Source organism: Triticum aestivum, chromosome 7A (assembly GCF_018294505.1).
Source record: "Triticum aestivum cultivar Chinese Spring chromosome 7A, IWGSC CS RefSeq v2.1, whole genome shotgun sequence".
NCBI lineage: Eukaryota > Viridiplantae > Streptophyta > Magnoliopsida > Poales > Poaceae > Triticum > Triticum aestivum.
Window position 1 is genome coordinate 638,929,443 of NC_057812.1, and position 26,130 is coordinate 638,955,572.

At 46.1% G+C, this 26,130-nt stretch overlaps 2 non-coding genes and 2 pseudogenes across 2 annotated transcripts; 3 read left to right on the plus strand and 1 right to left on the minus strand.

The window, feature by feature from the left end:
• The first annotated feature begins 7,646 nt into the window (after positions 1-7,646).
• On the plus strand, positions 7,647-7,843 carry LOC123155063 (U2 spliceosomal RNA). Its single transcript, XR_006477194.1, has one exon. It is a non-coding gene; the product is annotated as a U2 spliceosomal RNA (small nuclear RNA).
• Positions 7,844-11,389: 3,546 nt separating this feature from the next.
• On the plus strand, positions 11,390-11,586 carry LOC123155062 (U2 spliceosomal RNA). Its single transcript, XR_006477193.1, has one exon. It is a non-coding gene; the product is annotated as a U2 spliceosomal RNA (small nuclear RNA).
• A 455-nt stretch (positions 11,587-12,041) lies between these two features.
• The window catches only part of LOC123153624 (2-oxoglutarate-dependent dioxygenase 33-like), a 90,070-nt pseudogene continuing 75,981 nt past the window's right edge, over positions 12,042-26,130 (minus strand).
• On the plus strand, positions 16,354-16,528 carry LOC123155077 (uncharacterized; annotated as a pseudogene).

Here is a 26,130-nt window from a genome sequence, read left to right on the forward strand (position 1 = left end):
AGCCGCTTATGCAGATCGAGCCGAGAAGTTTCCATCTTTCTCCCATGCCCAAATAGTTCATCTTTTCCTTCCACTAGTTGCGTGTCTTCAATCTTTTGCCACAAAGCCAAGAACTGCATCAGCTCCGTGGCAGATAGATTTGGCCCAATGTTTCTTGCCCACTCCCCATTGCTGAGCGCGTCGGCGATTGTCCGCGAGGTCATGAGTCATGTTATGCAGATAGATGAGCGTTTCGGGGTGAGCAGAGTGGAGTAATGACAAGACAGATTGGTGACTGCATTTTCATTATCATCATAAACTTACACAAAGGATCGTGTGCTTACGGATTGTGAACTAGTTGAGAGGGTTTGATCTGCAGAACACAGCAATGAGAGAAAGTTGGATCAGAGGGAATTCTCAAGAAGGGGACATCGCGTGAGTAAGGGAAGGAGTGAAAGCGAGTGGGCATCGACTGGTAGCGACCGTTGGAGGCGCAACGGTGGTAGGTCTGGCTCGGGGTACATGCCAGGCTATGTTTGATTGGTCAACTTTTGATTAGCTTAACGTCGTTTTAGACTACCCACAGTGAGAGTAATATAAATAGTAACATCACACATTTCTAGATAAAAATAGATGATGTGGCAAGCAATAAATGAAGAAAGAGATGTATGTAGTAACATAATTAGTTACTACTAGTATGAGTAACATCACACATATCAAGACAAGATGAGTCTATAGCATAATAAATGAAGTGTTGCATGTTGCCATACATATGTTATTCCTCACTATAGAGGTAGTAACATAGAGTAGTAACATGCCCATGTTATTACTCTATGTTACTATCCATTGTGGCTAGTCTAGGTAGTATGCTTGCGTCCATGGAGAGTAAAGTCAACTTGGGATAGTTCGAAATTTATGTCCATCCAGTTGACAAAGTATACCACAGCAGGAGCAGCAAAGACACAGCTGTCTATCTCGTTCCGGCGTGTTCCCTTTTTGGTCCGACAGGCCGACGGTCGCCTTGGGTTTGGGACAATTTAAGTTAACCTATTCAGTAAGCAACCACTAGTCACGCTTTTTGAAAAAATATTGCGAGTTTTGAAAAAAATTGTTCGAGAAATCATAAAAAGCTCGTGAAAAATGTATATGATTTTGACAAATGTTCAGAGCTAATAAAATGTTTGTGGATTCAAAAAATGTTCGCATATTCAAAAATGGTCGTGATTTTTTTTAAACCGTAAGGGAAATCAAAAGTTGTTCAATATTTTGAAAACATGTTTGCGTATTCTAAACATGTTCATGAACTCAAAAAATATTCATAATTTTGTGAGTTTCAAAAAAAATTCACAAATTTCACAAATATTTCATCAATTCAGAAAATGTTTTGCTGATTAATTTTTTATTCATTTCAAAAATGTCTGTCAAAACAAAAAAATGTTCATAAATTTTAAGAAAATGTTCATAGATTAAAAAAAGCTTGCCGATTCAAAAAAGGTTCACGAGTTTCAAAAAATGTTCAGAATTTCAACAAAATCATGAATTTGTAAAACTAGTATCAAATTTAAAAAATTTCATGATTTCAAAAAAGTTTGCAAATTTGTCAAAAATGTTCATGGTTCAATATAATGTCCGTAAATCCAAAAACAATTCACGATTCAGAAAATATTCAAAGAAAAATCAAAAAACGAAAATAAAAAGGGAAAGGAAAAAAAGAGAAAAGGAAATGGAAAAAACAAAAAAATAAAGAAAAACTAGAAGAAGAGACAAAGAAAAAGATGAGTAGCGACCTACACACCAAATAGGAGCTGTGATGTTTCTTGTAGAAAGAAATATCAATACTCACAATCATTATAGGTACATTGCTTTAGATCCATGATCCAAAAAATTACTAACTCCCACAACTAAGAATTACAAAAAAATAATCTTGCAGATATCTTCTTCGTAGCATTAATCTTTGTAAGACGAAAAACTGACAAGACTTCATACTACAGTTGGGCTCGAGCATCAATATTGACATTCATTCATTTGCATGAAGTTAATTTACCAACAAAGGTTTTTGAAAGCTCCTTGAGCGCCCATCTAAAATGATGGGAAGCCGGCGGCGATTAATGTACTTGGCCGAGGATGAACCCCTAGAAGTGTAGGTCGTTGAACCATAAAATCTTCAGCATAACATCGAGGAAAAATTCCAACCCCACAAATAATTAAACTAACAAAAGTAACATGACACGTAAACTCACGTGTTCCCAATAATCAGATACACAAGGACACATACCTCTATAGCTCCATGGCATCACCACAAAAACCGGAATAACTTTATTCAAGAAGACGTACCTCTATTGAGTCGTAGGTGTCGAGTGTGGGTACTTTCATGTCGGTGGCGAATTCATGTCCTTGCGAGCACCAGATGCATTGTGGGACAACAGATGAGCAAATGAGTTCGCCGCTGACCACCAGACACACCATGTATGTCCTCTGAAGTGGTTGGACGTTGTCGATGTAGTTGGCCAACTGTCGGTTGATGAAGGAAGTTGAGTTGCCGGAATCAACCAGCACCAGTACCTCTCGGCCTTGAATCCACACTGGAAAGCCTTGGACACAACTTCCTCAGAGATAGCCGAGCAAGATATCGCCATGACCGCGTCAATCATATCGTTGTCTGGCGACGCAGCGTGTCAAAGACAATGTCATGCCGAACAACTCCAAGATCTCCTCCATGACATGCAGCTCAACTGACATAGGGCAAACATGGTTGTCCCCCTATCATTCGCCACTCTTGAAGCATAGACACGGGTGCACAGGTCGTGCCGTAGTATATTGAGTTTGGTTGATTCGTCCCGCACGCCCTCGGTAACGCGTTGGTCCGTCGTAATTGATGGTGCAGCGAGGCGTGTCGGCAGTGGGGGAAATGGTAGATGTGCACCCGCCTTGGCTAGTGTGTCACACGGTCGTGGTAAGTGTTCTCGGGGAAGATTGCCTTAGGCGCCATCGTCCATCTCCTTCGAAAGCAATTAATATCACTGTGCATGTGAGGACGTTGAATGAGTACCCCGCCCGTATGTCTGCCCACAATCTCTCCACGAAACGAGTAAGAAAGTAGTATGGATGAATTGTATCTGAATATGGGCTCAAACGGTATATAAGAAGTCCAAACTTATCAAAATAATCAACCATAGTGGAACTTTGCCGCACAATATATAATTGTTGGATGAACAGTTGGTATCGATAACAGCCAGATCACGTACACAGAAACGATGTCAATGATTCACAAATTGAATTTGACCAGTTTCTTTTGGATCGATTGCGGCCAAATTGACGAAGTTCTAGGGTTTTCCTAGAGTTGAAGTGGCATCTGATCCATGCGCGAGGGGTGCGACAACAATGCATTGATGCATCTAAAAAAAAGTCAATGATGCATGTGGTCGCCGCATCGCTGGTCACAAGCCTGAAGCCAAAACATTGAGCGCTGACAAGCCCACAGCTACTACCACCGCCTCACCAGCCCACGGCTGCGAATCACAGATAGCCGTCACGGCCAATCGCACCACACGAAGACCACCGATGCCCAAACTTTATGACGAGCCACCAAATCCATCACCGACCAACGGGACGCAGGACCAACGGGCGGAGCGTTGAGCAAGACCAAGAACCGTCATGGTTCCGGATAGCAACCATGCACTAGAAGCACCGACATGCTCAACGCTGTGTGTTGAGTATCGTGATTAAAAAGTTAGGATAGCGTAGGATATTATTTCATCTTGCCTTGTATTTCAAAATGATCATGTACTCTTATATATATGTTCATGAGGCTCAAGCAAAACAACAACGAACTATTTCATCAAATCTCTCTCTCCCTTCTAACATGGTATCAGTTTCCGGATTCTAAACCCTAGCCGTCGCCGCTTCCGCACCCGTGCGCCACCCCCGGGGCGATCGACCTCCATGACCGCCGCTGGGGGCCGCGCCCCCCGTACCTAGGGCTCGTTTGCCGGTCGTGTTGATCAGCTGTCCTAGCGACTCTTTTTTTCGAGCCTTTGCTCCGGCTTTTTTTGCTCTCTCGCCGATCGTTTTGATCGGATTTTTTTTTTGGTTTTTCAATCTATACTTGATCGGTTTGCGTCGCCCGCCGCCGCCGTCGACCACCGTGCGCCTCTACTCCGACACCAGCACGACCGGCCGGCCTCTTCACTGACCCGGCGGCCTCGCGCGACAGGCGGTCCCTAACAGCCGCCGTCCATGCGTTTTCCCACCCGTCGCTCCGACCCAGCGGCCTCGTGCGAAAGGCGGCCCCTCACGGCCATCGTCTGCACGTCGGCCTGCTCGTTGACCTACGCCGGCCGTCACCGCCCTGTCCATGAGTTCAGCGCGCCCCTCCATCGATCGAGCAACGGGCTGCCGCTGCGTCGCCCCATCGGGCCACAGTGCCGCCGCCCCGCGGTTCTCCCCGTGGCTGCACTGATCCGCGCCGCCGCTGCGTCGCCCTTTCGGGCCATAGCGTCGGCACGTGGTCCCCGCCGCCGCCGCCCTGAGGCTGTTCCCGTGGTTGCACCACATCGCGCACTGCCGCTGCGTCGCCCCTTCGGGCCATAGTGCCGCGGCCCGCGGTCCACCACCGCACCGAGACCGTCCACTCCAGGCCATCCCCGAGGCTACACCGACCCTCGCGCTGCCGCTGCGTCGCCTCGTCGGGTCGTAGCGAGCGTGGCACGCGATCCCTGCAACCGCCCTGAGGTCTTCCCTACCGTCGCCCCGACCTGCTCGCCGCCGTTGCGTCGCCTCTTCGGGCCGTAACGCTGCGGCCCACGGTCCACCGCCGTCCACGCGCGTGGACTTCCACGTGATATGCGCCGCGCCGCCTCTCTTGGCGCGGGAGCGTCACCGTCTGTGCCGGTCTTCGTCACGCTGTCGGGTTCATTATCGCCTACTTCGAGCACCGCCGCCGCCTCCTTAGGCCGCCGCCGCCGCCGCTCTTCTTCCGCGGCTCCACGACGACTACCTCGACACCGGTGACCCCCGACTCGACACCGACCACAACGTTCTTCGCACGGCTACACCACCTACGCTCTCGGCTACCTCGACAAACGGTACAAAGGGCTACCGCCTTGCTTGAGCAACCCTGTCGGTTTTCACTCCAACCACGACTCCACGATGCATCGGCCGTTACAACTGTGGAGGAGTGTTCGTCGGCTTCCCTTTGGATTCTTCTTCAGTCTCACCGTCGACGTCGCTACCGTTGTGACCGCGGGGGGATGTTGAGTATCGTGATTATTAGGAAAGCTAGGATAGCGTAGGATATTATTCTACCTTGCCTTGTACTTCAAAATGATTATGTACTTCTATATATATGCCCATGAGACTCAAGTAAAACAACAACGAACTATTTCATCAAATCTCTCTCCCTTCTAACACTGGGCTACCGCCCGCCCGCCCGGCGGGGACCAAATTCGTAGACTCGCGCCATGAAGCCAGTCTTCTGCGCCATCTCAGGCCATCGAGCTGCTCCACCTGAGCAGCAGCGCCACCACGCGACCTCCTTGCGGCAGATCCGTGTCGCCTGGCCCATGTGCACTCATGTAGGCCCTCCTGCGTAGCCGCGCGCCAACGCGTCAGCGCCGGCCCTGAGGGGGGGGGGGGGGCAGGGGGGCGGCCGCCCCGGGCCCCCAACATCCAGGGCCCCCCTCCCGACCAAGTACGCAGGCCAGCCCATGAACTTCTCGAGACTGGTGTACAGGCGAGGGCACAGCCCGATCGATCGATAGTGCTGAAGTAGACGCACAAGCCCACGCCCGAGATTGTATCCGTATCGCTTCGTACTACCCTCGTAGTTGTGCGTAGGGAATGTAAAGGAACACAGCGGAAAAGCAGGTCGTCTAATCCAAAAGCCCTAATCCGATGTTCCCATCGCACGCCGCCACGCGAGGTTTCCAGACCTCGCATACTGAAGTTCGTCGATCCGCTGCAAACACAGGAGTACACGACCCCGTCTGGCTTCCCTCAATCTGGGTTCCACCGCTGTGATCTTGCCCACAATCAGCTTCTCCTCTCGTCTGCAGCCTGCACATGCTTCCGCCAAGGTTTGTTTTCTAATTTTCATCCCTTCGAATGAAGGGATACAAGATGACTAGCGTTCTTATGATTGAATTGTTATCTAGAACTTATGGCAAAGATTCCCCTCGCAAAATGGATGTAACTAGGACGGTAGGAAATCATCTTTACAAAGAATGAAGAGAACATCATGTTGCCATGCTTTCACGGTTACAATAGTTGCATATTCAAGTCACCTAAAACCATTGAGAGAACTTAACTAGATCTGGTTATGATATTTATTTATGAATTTGCCTTTATACCTTCAACCTTGTATATTTTTTGGTTCTCGAGTAGACTATATAACAAGTATGTTAGCGCCAAATATATACTTTCTACTATAACATTTTTTTATTGCAATTAGAGAACTTCTGCATGCATTAAGTTAGTCCTGCTGTGTTCCTAGCTTTGCTACTAAGTGTTATAGAATCACGGAGAGAAGCTATTTACAGATTTTTCAAGAGTAATATTGGTAACTCGGAAATAAGTTAATGCTTGAGATTGACATCAAACCCCCCCCCCCCCCCCCCCCCAAAATAGATTTGCATCGAGAATTAGAAGACATTTTGAAGGTAATACATATAAGTTATCTGATATAAATATTGATTTTGAATGCATTAAAAAAATTTATTGATAATAGTAACTATTGATGTTATATTAAAGGGCCCCGAATTTTAGTTCCGTCCCGGGCCCCGAAAATCTCAAGACCGGCCCTGCAACGCGTGACCCTGACATGGCAAAACCACGTCGCCCCGCTCCCTGTGCACCCTTGCCACACCTAGCGCACCTGCACCCGCGCTGCCCACTCCCCTGCGCGCCTCCATGCGCCGCCCCAAGCCAGCCCACATGCCGGCGCGAGAACCGTCTCGAGCTCCCACCGAAGAGATCGGTCCATGCCGCTCAACCCCGAGCACGAGGAGGAAAGGGCCCCTGTAGCCTCGCCGCGCGGCGGCAACGGAAGGACATGACGGTGAGGTGCAGCACTGGCGGCGGCTGTTTTCCGAAATATCCTTTGCCATCATTAAACACCAGAGAAAGAGACAGGTCAGCAACCGCGTACGAGCGGAACGTATGGTAATGAACACGGGTTCCATTCAGCTAGTCCCGTAAAAAAGAAGACCCACAGCAGCATCGACAGAAGTGACAGCCACGGCTGCTGTGCTTGATCTCGCGTATGGATACGCTAGCACTACCATATTCGTTCCTTGATGCCATCTTCACATCTACTCTACGTGGCTATGCTGAGAGACATCACGCACAAGATTGCGACGTCAAGTTGTTCCGAGTGGAGCTACATGCACCTTCAGGTCAACCTCTTCGAGGCAACCCTCGAGCAGTGGCGTTCCCCAACTCTGTCATGGCAAAACGGCCAGAGACGCGAGCAACTCGTTTTAGCCAGGGGCGGATCAGGCCTCGCCAAAAAGGCCTCCTTCCTTGTTTGAGGCCCATGCAAGAAAGAGGCTGGCATTACACCGTCCGCACTCCGCACCGCAGGTCGTTAGTTTAGTACCACCTCGCTTAGCGAGGGGAGGACGGGAGGGCGAGGAGGGTACAAGTAGAGGGGCAGGGCAACGTTGCAAATCATACCTTTCTCGGCCTTTTGGCTAAGATCAAGTGTAGTATCTGTTCTTATCAGTTTAATATCTGATATGTGGGCCATGTGTCCACAACGATATTAAATTTATTTTTTATGGGGGAGGGACCACCACAGTGGCTTGCCGTTGGGTCCTTCAGGTGTCGCCCAGTGCGTTGCACTATTGCCTGGGCAGGCGCACCCCAACCAAAAGAATTTGAAATTTTAATTAGATGATGAAATGCTTGGAAATTTTAAAAATAGATAAGGAGTTGGAAACATAACAAAATTATATACGATGAATGTAACGTCTGAACGTTTGGATCCGAAGGATCGATTGCGTACAGCCCGCAATCCTCGCGCTCACATGCACCAACCAAACCCCTGTCATGGGCGAGAAAAAAACTGCTAGTAGTTATTACTTTCCAGGATTGTCTATATGAGGCTTTATTGAAGTTTTTTTTTCAAACACAACTGAGGAAATAAAACAAGTGCTCAAACCACGTGAACTATCGTTGGTTGCTATACTACGTACAAAAACTAGATTTGTGTTATGTAGGTACAGACTTATGGTTTTCTATCTAACATGTATGTGGTTTTTTTAACAAAGTACCCACTTATTGTTGATTCTCATCCCTCGATACACTCCTCCCTACTCGGTCTTTTTTGGTTTTTCTTTTGCCCCACGCATTCCACATTGCATTATTAATTTGTCTTGGTTTTCTGTCGAGCAGGTTCCGCATCACTCGATCGCTAGCTATTTGATCTAATGGAAGAATAAAAGAGTTGTTTGAAACACACTCCATAACATTGGTGTAAATAGCACGGTAATTTGACATACCTAATAACTTAACGTACAAACACCGTGGTAATTTTAATTCGAAAAAAAATGGTTTGAACATACCACGTTAACTTTTGTGTACATAGCATAATAGTACACATACCACATACCCTATAACTTATGTATAAATAGTTACAGGACTAGATGTATTATAGTTATCAACATGGTTATTATTTTGTTATCGGACTAGATGTACCATAGTTATCAGCATGATTATTTTTGAAGTTATCGGGCTACTTGTGGTATAATACAACCCCGTTTGTTTTGGTGTAAATAGCATGATAATTTACACACTATAAACCTGATAACTCATGCACAAACATCGTGATAATTTTCACACGAGAGGAAAAAATTGTTGAAAACATCCTCCGACAACTTCTGTATAAATAGCATGATAATTTACACACTGTAGACCTGATAACTCACGCATAAATATCATGATAACTTTGACTCGAGAGAAATTTTTTATTGAAAACATTCGTCAGACCTGATACCAAGTTATACAATGAAGTTGATAACTCACTACAAACCCCACGGTAACTTTTGACCCCGGGATATAAGTTTGTTGAAAACATACCCTGATAATTTGTGTGTAAATAACATGACAATATACATACAACAAAGCTGATAACTTACATAGTCCATACATGGTAACTTTTGACCAAGGAAAAATATTGTTAAAAAACACCTCCCAATAACTCATGTGTAAACAAAATGATAATGCACGCACATGAGAGCTAATAACTCATACAAATATCGTGGTAATTTTTTGACTGAGTTGATAAAAATTGTTGAAAAACATAACCCAATAACTTTTGTGCAACATGGTAATATACACAACAAAGTTGATAACTCATTGCAAACACTATAATCACCGTTTGACACTGGGATAAAAGTTTGTCGAAAACACCCCCCCGAATACTTTTGTGTAAATGACACGGTAACTTATGTATGACGGACGTGCTAACTTATATAGTCCAGATGTGGTAACTTTTGGTCCCAAAAAAAAAATCATCAGAACATATCAACATGGGATCTAGTTTCGAAGATCTCGTTGAGATGTTTTTTTTATGAAGACGGTTTTTCAATCGGGCGACGGTTTGAGCTACAAAACATTTTGAAATTTGAAAAAAGTAAAAAAAAATCTAGGATGACATCAACTTTTTATCCTTTGATGCATATATGCATGTAATTAGAGGGAGGAGTGCACGTTCTAGAAAAATTAGTCATTCTAATGCATGCATGTATATAATTAAAATGGAGTAAGGATCGTTCTTGCCTATTGCTAAAATCCGAACGTTTGGTAGTTATAAAAGTCCAATTATATACTAACATTTGTTTAGCAAAATATCTCTATATGTCTGGTTCGATAGGTGTGTAGCACTGCAATTTTTATCCTCATGGTGTAGTCAGAAAATAGAACAACTTAAACATGTGACAAGAAAAATTCAGAGACAGAGGTGAACTTATCAATTGCTTCATGTATCAGGGTTATAACATAAGTTAATAAGCGAAGGCTTGCAAGGACCAAACAACGAGCTACAAGTAAAGGAAACAAGACAGGTTGAAAAGTTTATGCAATCTCACCAATAACCACTCTGAGGTGCCATTTTGATCTTCAGTTATTCCTTGCGAGGGAGCTGAAAGAATTTGCGTGTGACATCCCTGACTTCCATCATTAGCGACTCCGCAATCCCATGATCTTTCTATTAATAACACACATATACATCATTTACCATAGTTGGTCTAGACAACAACACATTATTAAATATTAATTAACACGCTATCGATGATTTAAGACCAGTTTTTGTTCAAAAACCCAAAGTGGAAAGACCAGCTGCACAGAACAATTGAACATGACACACACATGACGTTTTATTACATTCTATTATTGATACAGTACAGCATTTTGTCTGCAAACTGCTGATACTATTTTATTTTCATTTTCTATTGAAATATCACAACAACATAAAAAATGAGTATAAAAAGGTCTTTCCAGTTTTGTATAGTCTGCTTGGCAGTCCAAATTGCCATCAGAAAGTTGAACGAGTGATCACCAAACAGAAGAATCCGGCGTCCCTGCAAGCGTCGTCCAGGAAACCCTTGTCGTCGGCCATGGAAGGATCATCGATCTTCTCGACGAGCTGGCTGATATCTCATCATGCAAAGAGGAAAAGAGAACTCACTTTTCATATTTTCAAAAAAAAGAGAACTCACTTTTGAGATAAACAAACAGTGCATCAACCATATCACCTTAACACGACTGGTGCGGAAAAGAGAAATTTAAAAGGATAAACATGTATCGATCAGCTGCATGTCCTCAAGGAGAACAACTTGTTCCGTCAGACCGTCACACTCCAACATCCAGTCTGCTGAGTTCAGAGAGGGCGCAGAATGTCTGAATAATAACTCGTGAATTCAGAGAAGACTGCAGCAACATATATTTCCGAATAACTCATGAACGCACTGTTGAATTTCTCTTTCAGAAAGGATGAGGAATCAGGCCTGGCTTCCGCCCGTGACTGTCAGCAGTACATACATATTTTGGTTGAAGCAGTCCAATAGCGCTCGGCCGTGAATGTTAGCTGTACATACATAGCTCCGCCCGTGACAGGAAGAGGCTCGACAGTGCGCGCGGCTCGTTCTCCCTAGGCCGCCCATCCGTGGTGATCGCAAAACAGCAGGAGGCGCGAATCAGGCTGATGTTAAGATTAAGTGTAGTATATATCGGCGAAAAGGCCTTCTTTGTTTGAGGCCCACGCAAGAGGCTGGCTCGGGGGCATTGCTTGCACTGTCCGCACTCAGCAGCGCGAGGGGCGAGCAACTCGTTTAATAGTACCACATCGCTCGGCGAGGAGGGGACGGGAGGGCGAGGAGGGTACAAATAGAGGGGCAGGGCAGCGGTTCAACTCATACCTTTCTCGGCCTTTTGGCTAAGATCAAGTGTAGTATCTGTTCTTATCAGTTTAATATCTGATATGTGGGCCATGTGCCTATAGTGATATTAAATTTATTTTTTATGGGGGAGGGACCACCAAAATGGCTTGCCATTGGGTCCCTCGGGTGTCGCCCAGTGCGTTGCACTACTGCCTGGGCAGGCGCACCCCAACCAAAACAATTTTAAATTTTGATTTGTTCTGCCAAAGTGCTTTGAAGTTCAGTCTGCATCCAGTTTGTGAGTGAGAAGATATGTTCATTCTGAACCCCCAAAATGCTTGTAGGACAGGAGGTTGAGCCGTTGGTAGGTTGTTCTTGAGATGGAACTCAGTGTTGTTCCGTTGGTAGATTGGCAAAGGACCGAGACGCCCGGGAGGCTCGAACCGACATAATCACCTTCTATAGAAAAACTGGTGGAGTTTCTAGCCTTTTCGTTGAAAAAAAGATCTCTACGTATGAGCATAACAAATAGAGTGACTGTTCATTGTGCCTGCAAAGTGAGCGCTTTGCCATGGCACTCCTTTGCCTGGTCACAACACACCGGGATAGTTTGTCAACATGTTTTATTGACGAAGCGCCGTGGCCGGTCCCCAACGTTTCCAGTACATGCTAATGCTACAGAAACTGTTACATAACGAAGTTGGTGAGAACTTTCTGCACCAGGTGCTCCCCATACACCACCTTCTCATACTTGGCAACGCCGCCGGTTTTCTCTCGGCACAACTCCACGGGCTCCACCGCAGCGTCAAAGTTCGACTGCATATACAGGCCATTTGTTTCAGAAAAAAACATCGAGTATAAGCAACTCAATCGGTACAGCCATACATATCATGAATATGTTCGTCCGCGAGAGGGCTATACATACATAGATACCTCATAGAAGAATGCGACAGATACACGGTAGCTACAAGAAAATGATTTACAATTGATAAGGTTGCTACAAGAAAAGACTGAATTAGGCGGACAAAACAGATAAAATTCAGTGAAGTTGCAAACAAGGAAACCTTCAGCATGTCTCCGATGTTGCAAACGAAGGTCCCGGGTACGGGCTTGGCTTATATCCACTCACCAGACTGGTTCCTTACCTGATACCAAATTTACTAAAGAGTTTCAGCAGATCAATCTCTTTGCTTCTTGACAGAGGAAACAGAGGGCATAGATGGATAATAGTACAAGATATGTGTGCTAGTGAAGTAATAAGTATCTCAAGAGCACAGATATCACCGTCCTGATTCACCAGTGTCAAAAAGGCCTGCAGTTTAACAAAATGAGGAAAAGTATTCCCCCCAGGATTTTTGGTTTAATGTTTTGAAAAATACCATATGCGTTTTTCCTAAAAAGGCAAACATATTATTCTAGTATTGACTTAAAGAACACGATACAGTGTTCTAGTATTGACTTAAAGAACACGATACAATGTACTAACCATAATCTGTGTGAGCTCCACTGAATTGATCATAGGATGCATGGTGTATCGAAGAAAAGCAGTCAGATGTATCCACCCAAGTAAGCATAAGACAAATATGTTTTTTTGTGTGCTTACCATCCAATATCAATGCGTGGTGGGATGCCAGCTGAGAATGGATAGCCAATCAATCTGAGAACCCAGAAAGCATCTCCTGTTGTTCCGCCTTCGAAAGCATCCAACTGCGCGCCCAGTGCCAAGGCTATGCCTCGCATGATCTTCCTTGAAAGATCTGAAATAAAAAATGGCATGATAAACACTGTCAGATACGATCGATGAGCATAAAAGAATAAGTAATTCAGATAAGTGGACTTTGTAGAAGGCTTATATAGTTTTCCAGCAGCGTGTCAAAATTTGATGGATAATCTGGCCTGCATAGAAGATAAACTATTCAGCTCTTTAAAGCGTATTAAGTAGTAAAGGAGCATTTTTTTACATGGTGAACATACTGACATCAATAGGTGTCTAACAGTGTTACCTTCAGAAAAGCAGGCAGTGAACCGTTTTCTGAAAAAAATGTGACGACGGCTCTCTAAAATATACCTTCAGAGAAAAGAACAGAGAAGGGATCCTAAAGAAAAACAGAGAAGGGAAGTTGAAAACATACCACAAATTAGATTCTTCCATTGGTTTAGCATGATTACCATATCTGCCCGGTTCGATAGGCATGTAGCATTGCAAATTTTTTCTAAGGGTTTAGCTAAAAATGACAGAACAATTTAAACGAGTATTACAAGAAATTGAGGGACAGATGAACTTACATGAATTGCTTCATGCATATTAGGTTTACCCTTGGTAACATTTTCTCCCACTCTCTGATACCCTCTGATGATAGACCACAAGAAAGTTCATTGCATATGTACTTATGTAGAGATATTCCAAGGACCAAACAACTAGCTACAAGAAGAGTTGGGTTTTTATTCAGATATCACACCTATAATCACTCTGAGGTGTCATTTTGATCTTCAATTTTTCCTCGTGAGGGAGCTGAAAGAACTTCTGTGTGACGTCCCTGACTTCCATCATTAGCGACTCATCCCATGGCCTTTCTGTTAATAATGGACATCCGGTCTGCTGAGTTCTTTGAGGGTGGAGAATGTCTGAATAATAACTCGTGAATTCAGAGAAGACTGCAGCAACCTATGTTCTGAATAACTCATGAACGCACTTGCAGAATTGCTCTTTCAGAAAGGATGGTGGAACTGAGCCCGGATTCCGCCCGCTACTGACAACAGCGCTCGGCCGTGACCCGTGATGGATAAAGCATCTCCAGCCGTTGGCCCCCAAGGAGGCGCTAAAAATCGCCCCTGGGGCGCACCAGCGCAAAACGCGCGCTGGGGGCGTGATGCCAGTCGCAGCGCCCAAGAATTTTTGTGAAAATTAAAGTGAGGCACAAACATGGCGCAAATTCAACCATTTTCGGCGAGTTCATACATATTTCGGCAAGTTCAAACCAAATTCAACCAAACACGGCGAGAGTTTATACATATTTAAAATATTTTATAAAAAAGAAAAAAACACACACTACTAGGCCCGCCGTCTCCCTCGCCTCGCCGCTCGTCACCGTTCTACATGCCGAGGAGGCTATAGAACCGCGTGTAGTCGCCACCGTCATCGTCGTCGTCGTCGCCTCCGCCGCGGCCGCCATCCCTGCTGCAACCCTCCACCGGTTGGCGCGGCGGGTTGGACGGTCCGGCGGCGTCCTCGTCGTCGTCGCTGTCGAGGATCACGACGCCGTGCTCGTCCTCGCGCCCACGCTTGCGGGCGGCGATCTCCTCCAGGGCCCGACGCTGTCGGACCATCTCGTCGCGGAGGCAGTCGTCGCGCGCCCACCGTAGGGCGTCCTCGTCGGAGAAGCCGCGCCGAGCTAGCTCCTCGTACTCCGGGGGGAGGCTGGGCTCCGGTTTGGGTGCGACGAAGACGAGGCGGCCAGAGGCGGGGGTGGAGTCGGCGATGCGGACACCGGAGCGGCGGGTGCGCCGGCTGACAGGCGTGTCCTGGGGCTCCGGCTTGACGGAGCGGAGGCAGGGAGAGACGGTCGACCGACCGGACGAGGAGGAGGACGCCCCAGGGTCCATGCGCCTCGGCGTCCACGAGCTCCCACAGCGGCGAGAGAAGGACGGGGGCTCGGGGTACTCCAGCCTCGGCGTGTTGCCGCCCTCGATGTACTCGAGGACGGCCTCCAGCGTTGGTGGCTTCGAGCTGCTCGGCGTGACGGCGGCGGAAGTACGGCTCCCAGAGCGGACTGTCGGGGACGTAGCGCGGCCCCTCCCTCGTCGCCCGCGGCAGGGAGGCGCGGATACGTGCGATCTCCGCACGCCGTGCCACCCCGGTGGGCGGTGGTGGCACCGGGACCCCGCCGGCGCTGATTCTCCATGCTCCGGGCACCCGCATGTCCAGCAGGACCGGGTACTCGGCCTCGAAGAGGAGCCATGCTTCGTCCTCATGAAGGTGGTGGCGGCTGAAGCCGTTCGCCGCCGCGCCGTCGCCTGGGAATCGTTCGGCCATTTATTTGAACTGGGACGGCGAGGGGAGAGGGAGGAAGGGGAGAGAGGGTGCGTCAGCGGTGGAGACTCTGTGCGTGCCACCGGCGCGTTGGGGGTCGGCTTATATAGGTGGAGGTGCCGCGAGCATGCGTGGCCGCCGCGTCTACGCGTGGCATGCGCGGGGACACGCGTCGTCACGCCTTCACTGCGCCGCCCGTGAGGCATCAACGGCGGAGGCTAACCGGCGCGGCAGCGTGCGGCAGCTTTGGCATTGATTCGCCGCGGGAAACGAGGCGATGAGGACGATGAAGCGGCGAGAAGCGAGACGAGTCGCTGGCAAGGAGCGCCCGTGGCTCTTTCGCGCCAAAAACGATTTGCCCAGTGCCCCCGAGCAGCCCCAGCACGCCGGATTTGGGTTGGGTCCGCCGGCGCCAATTTCAGTCCGAGCCGACGAAAATTGGGTCCTTGGGGCGTGACTGGACCGATTTTTTAGCACCGACGACCGAAAAGTCGTCTAGGGGGTCTTGTTGAGGGCGCGGCTGAAGATGCTCTTAGCTGTAGATATATATAGCTCCGGGCGTGTGCACGCGGCTGATTCTCGGCAGACTGCCCCACGAGCCGTGGCGTTCGCCAGCGCTGTGATCGCAAAACAGCGGCGTGAGCAACTCATTAGCCAGCGCTGTGATCGTAAAATAGGCCTTGCAAAAGGCCTTCTATGTTTAGGCCCACGCAAGAGGCTGGCTTGGTGGCATTGCACCGTCAGGCGCGAGCAATTCGTTTAGTACCACCTCGCTAGGCGAGGAGAGGACAGGAGGTAGGAGGGGACTATATTTCGGTGCCTTAAGGCACCTGCCTTTATATCTATGACATGTGGGCTCAACAAGTGGCTAGCCCACATGTCAGTGACCCAAAGGCAGGTGCTTTTAAGGCACCGAAGCTGCGTCCGGTAGGAAGGGATAAATAGAGGGGTAGGGCAGCGATTCAACTCATATCTTTCTCGGCTTTTTGGCTAAGATCAAGTGTAGTATCTGTTCTTATCAGTTTAATATTTGATATGTGAATCATGTGCCCACAATAATATTAAATTTATTTTTTATGGGAGAGAGACCACCACAATGGCTTGCCATTTGGTCCCTCAGGTGTTGCCCATCAACTTAAAATTTTCATTTCTTGAGATGGGATGCTTGTAATTAGATCAAGGCCAGAGGCCCTCAGATTAGCCTTATCCCTTCGCACAAAAGCCAACTCTCTCCTTCTTCCTCACGCACGCATTCCTCGTCAGAAGAAAAAAGGGGGGTATCCCTTCGCACAAAAGTCAATTCTCTCCTTCCTCACGCACACAATCCTCGTCAGAAGAAAAAAGGGGAGCGCCGCATGCAGCCCGCATGCACCCACGCCTCCGGTCAATCCCCGACCACCTGCCCCACCCCCACCACGCAGGTCACCGCCCTCGCCGCGGGTTGGAGTTTGCCGTCGCCGTGTCTCTAAAGGAAATATGCCCTAGAGGCAATAATAAAATTATTATTTATTTTCTTATATCATGATAAATGTTTATTATTCATGCTAGAATTGTATTAACCGGAAACATAATACATGTGTGAATACATAGACAAACAGAGTGTCACTAGTATGCCCCTACTTGACTAGCTCGTTGATCAAAGATGGTTATGTTTCCTAACCATAGGCATGAGTTGTCATTTGATTAACGGGATCACATCATTAGGAGAATGATGTGATTGACTTGACCCATTCCGTTAGCTTAGCACTTGATCGTTTAGTTTGTTGCTATTGCTTTCTTCATGACTTATACATGTTCCTATGACTATGAGATTATGCAACTCCCATTTACCGGAGGAACACTTTGTGTGCTACCAAACGTCACAACGTAACTGGGTGATTATAAAGGTGCTCTACAGGTGTCTCCGAAGGTACTTGTTGGGTTGGCGTATTTCGAGATTAGGATTTGTCACTCCGATAGTTGGAGAGGTATCTCTGGGCCCTCTCGGTAATGCACATCACCTAAGCCTTGCAAGCATTGCAACTAATGAGTTAGTTGCGAGATGATGTATTACGGAACGAGTAAAGAGACTTGCCGATAACGAGATTGAACTAGGTATTGAGATGCCGACGATCGAATCTCGGGCAAGTAACATACCGATGACAAAGGGAACAACGTATGTTGTTATGCGGTCTAACCGATAAAGATCTTCGTAGAATATGTAGGAGCCAATATGAGCATCCAGGTTCCACTATTGGTTGTTGACCGGAGACGTGTCTCGGTCATGTCTACATAGTTCTCGAACCCGTAGGGTCTGCACGCTTAACGCTACGATGACAGTTATATTATGAGTTTATATGTTTTGATGTACCGAAGGACTTCGGAGTCCCGGATGAGATCGGGGACATGACGAGGAGTCTCGAAATGATCAAGACGTAAAGATTGATATATTGGACGACTATATTCGGACTTCGGAAAGGTTCCGAGTGATTCGGGTATTTTTCGGAGTACCGGAGAGTTACGGGAATTCGCCGAGGAGTATATCGGCCTTATTGGGCCATACGGGAATAGAGGAGATAGGCCAAAAGGAAGGAGGCCTCCGCCCCCCTTCTGGTCCGAATTGGACAAGGGGTGCAGCCCCCTTTTCCTTCTCCCTCTCCTCCTCTTTCCTTCTCTCCTACTCCAACTAGGAAAGGAGGAGTCCTACTCCCGGTAGGAGTAGGACTCCCCCCTTGGCGCGCCCTTCTCCTAGGCCGGCCGCCTCCCCCTTGCTCCTTTATATACAGGGGCAGGGGGCACCTCTAGACACACAAGTTGATCGTATTTTAGCCGTGTGCGGTGCCCCCCTCCACCATAGTCCACCTCGATAATACTGTAGCGGTGCTTAGGCGAAGCCCTGCGTTGGTAGAATATCAACATCGTCAACACGCCGTCGTGCTGACGAAACTCCCCCTCAACACTCGGCTGGATCGGAGTTAGAGGGACGCCATCGGGCTGAACGTGTGCTGAACTCGGAGGTGCCGTGCGTTCGGTACTTGATCGGTCGGATCATGAAGACGTACGACTACATCAACCGCGTTGTGCTAACGCTTCCGCTTTCGGTCTACGAGGGTACGTGGACAACACTCTCCCCTCTTGTTGCTATGCATCACCATGATCTTGCGTGTGCGTAGGAATTTTTTTGAAATTACTACGTTCCCCAACAGTGGCATCCGAGCCAGGTTTTATGCGTTGATGTTATTTGCACGAGTAGAACACAAGTGAGTTGTGGGCGATATAAGTCATACTGCTTACCAGCATGTCATACTTTGGTTCGGCGGTATTGTTGGATGAAGCGGCCCGGACCGACATTACGCGTACACTTACGCGAGACTGGTTCTACCGACGAGCTTTGCACACAGGTGGCTGGCGGGTGTCAGTTTCTCCAACTTTAGTTGAACCGAGTGTGGCTACGCCCGGTCCTTGCGAAGGTTAAAACAACACCAACTTGACAAACTATCGTTGTGGTTTTGATGCGTAGGTAAGAACGGTTCTTGCTAAGCCCATAGCAGCCACATAAAACTTGCAACAACAAAGTAGAGGACGTCTAACTTGTTTTTGCAGGGCATGTTGTGATGTGATATGGTCAAGACATGATGCTAAATTTTATTGTATGAGATGATCATGTTTTGTAACCAAGTTATCGACAACTGGCCGGAGCCATATGGTTGTCGCTTTATTGTATGCAATGCAATCGCCCTGTAATGCTTTACTTTATCACTAAGCGGTAGCGATAGTCGTAGAAGCATAAGATTGTCGAGACGACAACGATGCTACGATGGAGATCAAGGTGTCGCGCCGGTGACGATGGTGATCATGACGGTGCTTCGGAGATGGAGATAACAAGCACAAGATGATGATGGCCATATCATATCACTTATATTGATTGCATGTGATGTTTATCTTTTATGCATCTTATCTTGCTTTGATTGACGGTAGCATCATAAGATGATCTCTCACTAAATTTCAAGATAAAAGTGTTCTCCCTGAGTATGCACCGTTGACAAAGTTCGTCGTGCCCAGACACCACGTGATGATCGGGTGTGATAAGCTCTACGTCCATCTACAACGGGTGCAAGCCAGTTTTGCACAAGCAGAATACTCGGGTTAAACTTGACGAGCCTAGCATATGCAGATATGGCCTCGGAACATTGAGAACGAAAGGTCAAGCGTGAATCATATAGTAGATATGATCAACGTATTGATGTTCACCATTCAAAACTACTCCATTTCACGTGATGATCGGTTATGGTTTAGTTGATTTGGATCACGTGATCACTTAGAAGATTAGAGGGATGTCTTTCTAAGTGGGAGTTCTTATGTAATATGATTAATTGAACTTTAATTTATCATGAACTTAGTCCTGGTAGTATTAGCATATCTATGTTGTAGATCAATAGCTCGCGTTATTGCTTCCCTATGTTTTATATGTGTTCCTAGAGAAAACTAAGTTGAAAGATGATAGTAGCAATGATGCAGACTGGGTCCGTGATATGAGGTTTATCCTCATTGCTGCATAGAAGAATTATGTCCTTGATGCACCGCTAGGTGACAAACCTATTGCAGGAGCAGATGCAGACGTTATGAACGTTTGGCTAGCTCAATATGATGACTACTTGATAGTTTAGTGCACCATGCTTAACGGCTTAGAATCGGGACTTCAAAGACGTTTTAAATGTCATGGACCATATGAGATGTTCTAGGAGTTGAAGTTAAATATTTCAAGCAAAATACCCGAGTTGAGAGATATGAAGTCTCCAACAAGTTCTATAGCTAAAAGATGGAGGAGAATAGCTCAAGCAGTGAGCATATGCTCAGATTGTCTGGGTACTACAATCGCTTGAATCAAGTGGGAGTTAATCTTACAGATAAGATAGTGATTGACAGAGTTCTCTAGTCACCATCACCAAGTTACTAGAACATCATGATGAACTATAGTATGCAAGGGATGACGAAAACGATTCCCGAGCTCTTCCTGATGTTGAAATCGACGAAGGTAGAAATTGTTGGGGAACGTAGTAATTTCAAAAATTTTCCTACGCACACGCAAGATCATGGTGATGCATAGCAACGAGGGGAGAGTGTGATCTACGTACCTTGTAGATCAACAACGGAAGCATTTGGTTGATGTAGTCATACGTCTCCACGGCCCGACCGATCAAGCACCGAAACTACGGTACCTCCGAGTTCTAGCACACGTTCAGCTCGATGACGATCCCCGGACTCTGATCCAGCAAAGTGTCGGGGAAGAGTTCCGTCAGCACGACGGCGTGGTGACGATCTTGATGCACTACTGTCGCAGGGCTTCGCCTAAGCACTGCTACAATATTATCGAGGACTATGGTGGAAGGGGGCACCGCACACGGCTAAGAATATGATCACGTGGATCAACTTGTGTCTCTCTGGGGTGCCCCTGCCTCTGTATATAAAGGTTCAAGGGGGAGAGGCCGGCCGGCCATCATAGGGCGCGCCAGGAGGAGTCCTACTCCCTCCGGGAGTAGGACTTCTCCCCCAATCCTAGTTGGAATAGGATTCGCGAGGTGGAAAAGAGAGAGAGAGAGAGAGAGAGAGAAAGGAGGGGGGCGCCGACCCCCTCTCTCCTTGTCCTATTCGGACTAGGGGGGAGGGGCGCGTGGCCCAGCCCTGGCCGCCTCTTCTCTTCTTCCACTAGGGCCCACTAAGGCCCATATAGCTCCCGGGGGGTTCCGATAACCTCCCGGTACTCCGGTAAAATCCCGATTTCACCCGGAACACTTCCGATATCCAAACATAGGCTTCCAATATATAAATCTTTATGTCTCGACCATTTCGAGACTCCTCGTCATGTCCGTGATCACATCCGGGACTCCGAACAACCTTCGGTACATCAAAATGCATAAACTCATAATATAATTGTCATCGTAACCTTAAGCGTGCGGACCCTACGGGTTCGAGAACAATGTAGACATGACCGAGACATGTCTCCGGTCAATAACCAATAGTGGAACCTGGATGCTCATATTGGCTCCTACATATTCTACGAAGATCTTTATCGGTCAGACCGCATAACAACATACGTTGTTCCCTTTATCATCGGTATGTTACTTACCCGAGATTCGATCGTTGGTATCTCAATACCAATTCAATCTCGTTACCGGCAAGTCTCTTTACTCGTTCTGTAATACATCATCCCGCAACTAACTCATTAGTTGCAATGCTTGCAAGGCTTTAAGTGATGTGCATTACCGAGAGGGTCCAGAGATACCTCTCCGACAATCAGAGTGACAAATCCTAATCTCGAAATACGCCAACCCAACATGTACCTTTGGAGACACCTGTAGAGCTCCTTTATAATCACCCAGTTACGTTGTGACATTTGGTAGCACACAAAGTGTTCCTCTGGTAAACGGGAGTTGCATAATCTCATAGTCATAGGAACATGTATAAGTCATGAAGAAAGCAATAGCAACATACTAAACGATCGGGTGCTAAGCTAATGGAATGGGTCATGTCAATCAAATCATTCACTTAATGATGTGATCCCGTTAATCAAATAACAACTCCTTGTTCATGGTTAGGAAACATAACCATCTTTGATTAACGAGCTACTCAAGTAGAGGCATACTAGTGACACTCTGTTTGTCTATGTATTCACACATGTATTATGTTTCCGGTTAATACAATTCTAGCATGAATAATAAACATTTATCATGATATAAGGAAATAAATAATAACTTTATTATTGCCTCTAGGGCATATTTCCTTCAGTCTCCCACTTGCACTAGAGTCAATAATCTAGATTACACAGTAATGATTCTAACACCCATGGAGCCTTGGTGCTGATCATGTTTTGCTCGTGGAAGAGGCTTAGTCAATGGGTCTGCAACATTCAGATCCGTATGTATCTTGCAAATCTCTATGTCTCCCACCTGGACTAGATCCCGGATGGAATTGAAGCGTCTCTTGATGTGCTTGGTTCTCTTGTGAAATCTGGATTCCTTTGCCAAGGCAATTGCACCAGTATTGTCACAAAAGATTTTCATTGGACCCGATGCACTAGGTATGACACCTAGATCGGATATGAACTCCTTCATCCAGACTCCTTCATTTGCTGCTTCCGAAGCAGCTATGTATTCCTCTTCACATGTAGATCCCGCCATGACGCTTTGTTTAGAACTGCACCAACTGACAGCTCCACCGTTTAATGTAAACACGTATCCGGTTTGCGATTTAGAATCGTCCGGATCAGTGTCAAAGCTTGCATCAACGTAACCGTTTACGATGAGCTCTTTGTCACCTCCATATACGAGAAACATATCCTTAGTACTTTTCAGGTACTTCAGGATGTTGTTGACCGCTGTCCAGTGATCCACTCCTGGATTACTTTGGTACCTCCCTGCTAGACTTATAGCAAGGCACACATCAGGTCTGGTACACAGCATTGCATACATGATAGATCCTATGGCTGAAGCATAGGGAACATCTTTCATATTCTCTCTATCTTCTGCAGTGGTCGGGCATTGAGTCTTACTCAACTTCACACCTTGTAACACAGGCAAGAACCCTTTCTTTGCTTGATCCATTTTGAACTTCTTCAAAACTTTGTCAAGGTATGTGCTTTGTGAAAGTCCAATTAAGCGTCTTGATCTATCTCTATAGATCTTAATGCCTAATATGTAAGCAGCTTCACCGAGGTCTTTCATTGAAAAACTCTTATTCAAGTATCCCTTTATGCTATCCAGAAATTCTATATCATTTCCAATTAGTAATATGTCATCTACATATAATATCAGAAATGCTATAGAGCTCGCACTCACTTTCTTGTAAATACAGGCTTCTCCAAAAGTCTGTATAAAACCAAATGCTTTGATCACACTATCAAAGCGTTTATTCCAACTCCGAGAGGCTTGCACCAGTCCATAAATGGATCGCTGGAGCTTGCACACTTTGTTAGCTCCCTTTGGATCGACAAAACCTTCTGGTTGCATCATATACAACTCTTCTTCCAGAAATCCATTCAGGAATGCAGTTTTGACATCCATCTGCCAAATTTCATAATCATAAAATGCGGCAATTGCTAACATGATTCGGACAGACTTAAGCATCGCTACGGGTGAGAAGGTCTCATCGTAGTCAATACCTTGAACTTACCGAAAACCTTTTGCGACAAGTCGAGCTTTGTAGACAGTAATATTACCGTCAGCATCTGTCTTCTTCTTGAAGATCCATTTATTCTCAATTGCTTGCCGATCATCAGGCAAGTTAACCAAAGTCCATACTTTGTTCTCATACATGGATCCCATCTCAGATTTCATGGCTTCAAGCCATTTTGCGGAATCTGGGCTCACCATCGCTTCTTCATAGTTCGTAGGTTCATCATGATCTAGTAGCATGACTTGCAGAACAGGATTACCATACCACTCTGGCGCGGATCTTACCCTGGTTGATCTACGAGGTTCAGTAGTATCTTGTTCTGAAGTTTCATGATCATCATCATTAGCTTCCTCACTAACTGGTGTAGGTGTCACAAACAGTTTTCTGTGATGCACTACTTTCCAATAAGGGAGCAGGTACAGTTACCTCATCAAGTTCTACTTTCCTCCCACTCACTTCTTTCAAGAGAAACTCCTTCTCTAGAAAGTTTCCGAACTTAGCAACAAAAGTCTTGCCTTCGGATTTGTGATAGAAGGTGTATCCAATAGTCTCCTTTGGATATCCTATGAAGACACATTTCTCCGATTTGGGTTCGAGCTTATCAGGTTGAAGCTTTTTCACATAAGCATCGCAGCCCCAAACTTTCAGAAACGACAACTTTGGTTTCTTGCCAAACCACAGTTCATAAGGCGTCGTCTCAACGGATTTTGATGGTGCCCTATTTAACGTGAATGCAGCCGTCTCTAGAGCGTATCCCCAAAATGATAGCGGTAAATCAGTAAGAGACATCATAGATCGCACCATATCTAGTAAAGTACGATTACGACGTTCGGACACACCATTACGCTGTGGTGTTCCGGGTGGCGTGAGTTGCGAAACTATTCCACAATTTTTCAAATGCACACCAAACTCGTAACTCAAATATTCTCCTCCACGATCAGATCGTAGGAATTTTATTTTCTTGTTACGATGATTTTCTACTTCACTCTGAAATTCTTTGAACTTTTCAAAAGTTTCAGACTTGTGTTTCATTAAGTAGATATACCCATATCTGCTTAAGTCATCTGTGAAGGTGAGAAAATAACGATATCCGCCACGAGCCTCAATATTCATCGGACCACATACATCTGTATGTATGATTTCGAACAAATCTGTTGCTCTCTCCATAGTACCGGAGAACGGTGTTTTAGTCATCTTGCCCATGAGGCATGGTTCGCAAGCACCAAGTGATTCATAGTCAAGTGGTTCCAAAAGTTCATCAGTATGGAGTTTCTTCATGCGCTTTACACTGATATGACCTAAACGGCAGTGCCACAAATAGGTTGCACTATCATTATCAAGTCTGCATCTTTTGGCTTCAACATTATGAATATGTGTGTTACTACTATCGAGATTCAATAAGAATAGACCACTCTTCAAGGGTGCATGACCATAAAAGATATTACTCATATAAATAGAACAACCATTATTCTCAGATTTAAATGAATAACCGTCTCGCATCAAACAAGATCCAGATATAATGTTCATGCTTAACGCTGGCACCAAATAACAATTATTTAGGTCTAATATTAATCCCGAAGGTAGATGTAGAGGTAGCGTGCCGATTGCGATCACATCGACTTTGGAACCGTTTCCCACGCGCATCGTCACCTCGTGCTTAGCCAATCTTCGCTTAATCCATAGTCCATGTTTCGAGTTGCAAATATTAGCAACAGAACCAATATCAAATACCCAGGTGCTACTGCAAGCATTAGTAAGGTACACATATACCTTTGTTCACCTTGCCATCCTTCTTATCCGCCAAACTTGGGGCAGTTCCGCTTCCAGTGACCAGTCTGCTTGCAGTAGAAGCACTCAGTTTCAGGCTTAGGTACAGGTTTGGGTTTCTTCTCTTGAGTAGCAACTTGCTTGCTGTTCTTTTTGAAGTTCCCCTTCTTCTTCCCTTTGCCCTTTTTCTTGAAACTAGTGGTCTTGTTGACCATCAACACTTGATGCTCCTTCTTGATTTCTACCTCCGCAGCTTTCAGCATCGCGAAGAGCTCGGGAATAGTCTTATTCATCCCTTGCATATTATAGTTCATCACGAAACTCTTGTAGCTTGGTGGCAGTGATTGGAGAATTCTATCAATGACGCAATCATCTGGAAGATTAACTCCCAATTGAATCAAGTGATTATTATACCCAGACATTTTGAGTATATGCTCACTGACAGAACTGTTCTCCTCCATCTTACAGCTATAGAACTTATTGGAGACTTCATATCTCTTAATCCGGGCATTTGCTTGAAATATTAACTTCAACTCCTAGAACATCTCATATGCTCCATGATGTTCAAAACGTCGTTGAAGTCCCGATTCTAAGCCGTAAAGCATGGCACACTGAACTATTGAGTAGTCATCAGCTTTGCTCTGCCAGACGTTCATAACATCCGGCGTTACTCCAGCAGCAGGCCTGGCACCCAGCGGTGCTTCCAGGACGTAATTCTTCTGTGCAGCAATGAGGATAATCCTCAAGTTACGGACCCAGTCCGTGTAATTGCTACCATCATATTTCAACTTTGCTTTCTCAAGGAACGCATTAAAATTCAACGGAACA